Below are 6,000 nucleotides of genomic sequence, written 5' to 3' on the forward strand. Positions count from 1 at the left end.
ACACATTCGCCAAATTTCAGATCCAGCAGATGAATCCAAACATTTAATTTGCTGTGGTGGAATGATGGTGTATTGGCTGATTGTTGAATTTGGTTATTACTTTCCTGATCTGGATGACCATTGTTAGGGTTTTAATCACTTTATACTGTCATATTTTGTTGCATTACTGTATTCTGAGTGAATGAAAGCTAGTATGGAACCGATGTTGATATAATGATTGTTGCTGTTGGAAGAAAACAGAAAGTTGTTAAAGTTTCTGTTCTTTAAAATGCTCTCACTAATGTCAAGATATTTCATTTCCAAGATGGCTACAGGATTTCTGAAAAATATGTGAGTAAAAACTTACTCAAGCAGGAGAATCGACGTTTCGGGCATAAGCCTTTTTCTGATGAAGGGCTTATGCCTGAAATTTCAATTCTCCTGTTCCTCGGATGCTGCTGGACCTCCTGTGCTTTTCCAGCACTACACTCTCGACTCTGATCTCCAGCATCAGCAGTCCTCATTTTCTCTCCATTAAGACACAGGATTCAATTATTTTATTGACTATATCAAAGACAACTGCCACTAACATCATTCATATAGAATGATGCATTTCTTGGATCTGAGATTTTTTTGTGTCAAATTTGACATCATATGATCAGATCAGCGTTCTTTCTCTTTGTCTACAATTTGTTGTCTTTTTTAAACCAATTGAAATGCATGAAACATCTTAGTTGCTGAATAAAGATTGTGTTTCAAACTGCTGAGATAATGAAAATTTAACTTTATTGTCAGCAAACTGAAACTTCAAATACCAAAACATGATTTTTATTCCTGATTTAATTAATCAACTCACTTTGAGCCTGTTTCTTCACAGTAGTCTTCAGCTTTTTTTTTTGGTGCTGGCTGGTCTTAAAGCTTTACTGATGATTTAATGTAAAAGTGAAATTTTGAGTTCTGTTCCCAATCGGAGCCTCTTCCCTCCCTGCAACAAATTTCCGAACTTACCTAATACCCCAAGTTAAGCAAGTATTCTGTCTAACAGTGCTCTCTGGACCTAAAATTCATACTAAAAGAATTCTGAACTTAAGCGAAGTGCAAAATATTACCCATTACTTCTCATGCAATTATTAGAAAGGAAGGAATCACTCAAAGTCAAAGGACACCAAATTGCTTTTTTAAAGAAGAGGAAACATGAATGCAGAGAGTTATTGAATAGTGCGATGCAACTGTGCTCGCTACCATCCAGTCTGTTCTTCTGTCTGCATTGTTATAGTAATATGCAAGGGGAAAGGATAGTTTCGCTTCTATCTACAGAGGAAAGAAGAACTGGACAAAGAGCCTTTCCGAGCAATCTTGCACATCAGGACAAAATGATTTGCTGCAGATTTGGCAGCAATCCTCAAAGATCAGGAAAATGGTAGAAGATTGGATTTCATATCCTTTATATTAATGAAGAAAATAAATCATTTTTAAATGGTATGTCAGCTGGAGGGACATCCTCATATTTTGCTGCATAACTGCTCAGAAAAGCACTCACAAGGCATCACAAATTTCCCCCTGCTGTTAAGAAACATCTGGCTTGGCATGGGTAGGATTTTTAAAGATTCTGATAATTACAACCATGGATAAAATCCATTCAGCAGAATGTCTAGCCTGATCCTGGATTTGGCCAGTTTAATATTGAAAAACGTTCTTTTGTAATTCATGGAACATAAATGACTCGTAATTGAAGTGATGGTGAAATCCGTTTAACTCAGTCATTTTATCTTTACATTATGTGGTAGGATGGACCAAGCCTTTAACAACTGAAAAAACAGCGTTTTGTATCTTCACAATGGAAAAACACAGACTGGTGCATTATGATGGGGCTAACTTAGTAAACTAAAATCCTCCATAGAGGTTTATCTCAGAAATGTTTATCCCTTTAATTGTGCACGTCAAATTCAAACTGTTTATTGACAGCTTGCATATAAAAATACCTGGTAAACAAGAAGATTAATTTATTATTTGACACACAATATTTCAACAATAGCAAGTTTTGAATCCTTACAGTGAAATTTAATGTGGATTCTTAATCAATTGCATTTCTTTTAGCAACTAAAATGGAGAGTAATAAATATCATGTTGATGTGTATTCTCAATATAAGTATGGATCTGACAGTGCATTCATCACTCAGCATTCCTTTAATTACAGTCTCCTCTTGAACTGCAAAGTGCAAACACCTTGTCTCCTCTTTCCACTAAGTTGGAAGTGAAGAGAACCTGATATCCAACTCAAGATGAAATGACTGCAGGAGATGCACCCTTAGAGAAATCACCGACATCCCATAGCAATGAAATCCATTTTATTACACTTCAGTCTTCAAAAACCTGACTGGACCCTCCTGCAGGCGCCTGTAATGATGACCTACAATTGACCAGCAGGTTGGTTAGTACATTTCTGCAATCTTGGCCACAAAGCATTTCTGCCAAACAGGTAAGAGTTCACTGTTTAATTCATTCTATAACGCAAACAGAAACTGAACTTAAGAAAAATACTAATTCCTGACTTTTTGTATCCATATTTTGAAACTTTATAAAAAACAATTCTTCTTTCAATTCCATACCTGAGTAAGAATGGACAAATAAACATATTGGTGTTGTCAAACTATTTTCCAAACAAAGCTGTTTATCAATATGGGATTCTGAAGGACACAAATCATCAGTCACAAGCCTCAGTGTGTATCATGTGTAATCAATTCCAGTTAGTTATTGTGTTGCCCAGTACATTACTCAGAATCCCTATTGAGCCAATTCCGTTTCTTATTAGCAAATAGCCAAGAATAATAGACATCATTTCACTGACATGTAATCTCAACATTCATTCTTAAGGAATGCATGCTCACTTTAGCTTTTTGTGCATTTGTTGGCAAACTGTTAAGATGAAAATCAGTGTGTGTGCATTCTGCTCATTGTGAATATTTCGGCTCTTGTTTTCTGACAGCTCATAGATGTTTCTGAAGCAAATTACAGAATCATAGAATGTTCACAGCATGGAAGAATTTGAGCCATCCTGTCCCTGCATCTGCAAGAAAATGATCCCAGCTTCTGTACTCTGTTGATCTATCAATGAAGTCCTTCACTGCTGGAACTATTCTTCTCATTGTTTTTTGCTGTCTCTTCAAAATATTCACATTTCCTAAAGTGTGCCTAGAACTGGACACAATCTCTTCAATTAAGGTGAAACCATTTTCTGTAAAGGATTATCAATATTTTCTTATTTTGTACTCTATGTCCATATCTATGAGGCCCAAGATCCCATATGTGGTTTAACAATTTTCTCAAAAAGCCATGCCAATAATTTATATGGTCTTTTAATGGCTGTACACCACATAGAATTGTATTCTCTGTTCTATACTATCTTTCATTATTCTCCCTACTAATCACTTTACCTGATATGTATCAGCCCATTCCATTAGTCTATGTCTTCTTGAAGTCGATCTCCAACTTCCAAACAATGCACAATACTTGCAAGTCTTTATGCCTTTGATATATGGCTTTCATAGTATTTTACCTTTCACAATATTTAAAGTTCCATAATTTTGAATAGAGTTATTGTCATGAGTGGACTGACAGGAAACACTGCCTGATGTGAACCACAAGGGTGGAGAAAATGAGGTAATGAGAGGCAGAGGAGAATAAAAGCAAATGCAAATGCCAAGCAGGTAATTTCATAAATCGGTCAATTTAATAAATCATAGGATGTAAGACAGACAGTGCAGCTACAGTGCCCTTTAGAAGAGTTCAGACCTCATTTACTCACATTTATGAAGTCAGTCTGAGTGTGCATTTATAATACACATCATAAAACATAGGTTCAGTGTAATAAAAGTAGAAAATGTTGGGAATGCTCAGCAGGTCTGCGGAGAGAGAAAGAAACAAGTTAACGGTCCTGCATCGGGCCAGGAAGTCAGCTGGATGCTGCAAAATGAGGTGGGCTGTCAATGGGACAAACAGCTGACAACTACCCACCTCTGTCCAAGTAAGGTTCCGGGTGGGAGGTCAGTGGGTGGAAATCAACAACCTGTTCAGAAAATTCTGCTCACACTGTGCCATGTACGACAAATTCCACCACAGCAGCTGAGGTAATCCACAGCATTCCAAAATAATTATCAACATTCCAAATAAAACAACCTACCACATTTTTTTCAAAAAAAGGCAAGTCACTCCATCTCCCAATATCAATGGATACTAAAAAAAATCCAAGATCTGGATTCAGAGCTCTATCTTCACCAAAACGTATCAATTCTTTTTTTTTGCGCCATACTCTGACTGTGTACCAAGTTTCATCGAAATCTGTCCATTAATTTTTGAGATACTTTGTTTACAGAGAAAAAGTTTAACAGCAGTAAAAAAAATCTCCATCCAACTTCAGTGATGGAAGTAATTACAAGTCCCTCTGAGACATTTTCATTTCAATAAAATAATATCTTCTCATAGCTGTAGATGAGCCTGGTGTCTTCATATCCTAAACTAATAAAGTTAATCTTGTTACAAGCTGGGCTGTCTGCATCTTAATAGCCTCAATTGTACATTATTATTAATTTTGTAGGGTTGAATATCTCCCAATTTTTGTGACAAAATTATAATGTACTGCAATTAAATATTAATTAATCTATGCCCTTTAAGATAGTGATGCAGGCAGTATTCAAACTATGTACAGGTACACAATCTTTTATCCGAAATCCACGGAGCCAGTTGCTTTTCAGATTTCAGAATTGTTTGGATTTTAGAATAAATGACAATTTTGCAGTGAAATAAAATAAATCTTACCAAACAGCAGCGCAGACCCACGTGTGACGCATACGAGCGTTGAGACACACTTGAAGCCTGCCAGTGCTGGACCACGCTGCCACATCACATCCGAGTGGCATGGGTCAAGTGGGTGTGGAGTTGGGTCACCTGTTTGCACGCCAAACAACCTTGGTAATACGGAGAAAAACTTCACGAGAAATCTTCAGATTTCAAAGCTTTTTGGATTTCAGAATTTCGGATAAAGGATTGTGTACTTGTACTATCATTTGAGTTTTAACACACTGTCAGCTATTCAACCATAGAATTCATATCTCTCAGAAACACCATACTCATGGGCATAGTTCCTTTTCTTTTGCAGAACAAGGGGGTCTATAACAGATGGCAGCAGCAGCACAGCAGCAAGCACACCGGAGGCACTGATCCTTTAGATTAGATTAGATTACATTACATTACAGTGTGGATACAGGCCCTTCAGCCCAACAGGTCCACACCGACCCGCCAAAACGCAACCCACCCCATACCCCTACATTTACCCCTTACCTAACACTACGGGCAATTTAGCATGGCCAATTCAACTGACCTGCACATTTTTGGACTGTGGGAGGAAACCGGAGCACCCGGAGGAAACCCACGCAGACACGGGGAGAACGTGCAAACTCCACACAGTCAGTCGCCTGAGGCGGGAATTGAACCCAGGTCTCAGGCGCTGTGAGGCAGCAGTGCTAACCACTGTACCAACATGCCGCCCACTTTGGTGGAGATGATGCTGGGAATAATTAGAGTCCTGAAGCTACAGCGTCATTGAAGCCGAAGATGTTCCTGCTAAATGCACCTTCACCCTCCCCAACCCCTGTACCAATAGTTACCATATTTTAACCCGATCCTTGTGCCTTTACACCTTTACAGTCAGTGGAACGCTAAAGGCCTGGATGGAGAAGAGATCAAAGAAGAAGTACCATCACTCTACATGGCACTTGCAGCCACCAGCTCAGACACTGATGGAAACTAGTCCTGCTGCAGAGGATTTTCATAAGGTGATATCTAGGGAACAAGTAATGAACATGTATACAGAAATCCTTACTACATTGATAGACTTACGAGAGATCCTGCTGTTATTATCAAACAGCAGAGGAGTCCAGTTTCAACTTGCCCAGGACTTTGCCTGGATCGTAACCTCTCCAGCATGGACTTGATGACCAATTCCAGGAGAACATAAATGTATCC

The sequence above is a fragment of the Chiloscyllium plagiosum genome, unplaced genomic scaffold (assembly GCF_037043375.1).
Source record: "Chiloscyllium plagiosum isolate Xiang-an unplaced genomic scaffold, Cpla_swu_hap1 HiC_scaffold_17, whole genome shotgun sequence".
Lineage (NCBI taxonomy): Eukaryota > Metazoa > Chordata > Chondrichthyes > Orectolobiformes > Hemiscylliidae > Chiloscyllium > Chiloscyllium plagiosum.